The sequence below is a fragment of the Monopterus albus genome, unplaced genomic scaffold, assembly GCF_001952655.1.
Source record: "Monopterus albus unplaced genomic scaffold, M_albus_1.0 scaffold135.1, whole genome shotgun sequence".
NCBI classification, from domain to species: Eukaryota; Metazoa; Chordata; class Actinopteri; order Synbranchiformes; family Synbranchidae; genus Monopterus; species Monopterus albus.
The window spans coordinates 981,820-982,035 of record NW_018128015.1 but is presented as its reverse complement, the minus strand read 5'-3'; positions in this window follow the sequence as shown (position 1 = coordinate 982,035).

Genomic DNA, 216 nt, shown 5'->3' with positions numbered 1-216 from the left:
TGCGGTGCAAACTATAATGAGCAGGTGAAACTAATGCGGGTGATGAAGAAAGTAAAAAGACCAAAACTGTGGTGAAACAAAACAGGACGTAGCATCAAAATAAAAGCCTGACAGGAAGCAACACAGAACCGAATCATGACACCACACACACACACACACACACACACACACACACACACACACACACACACACACACACACACCACACACACACAC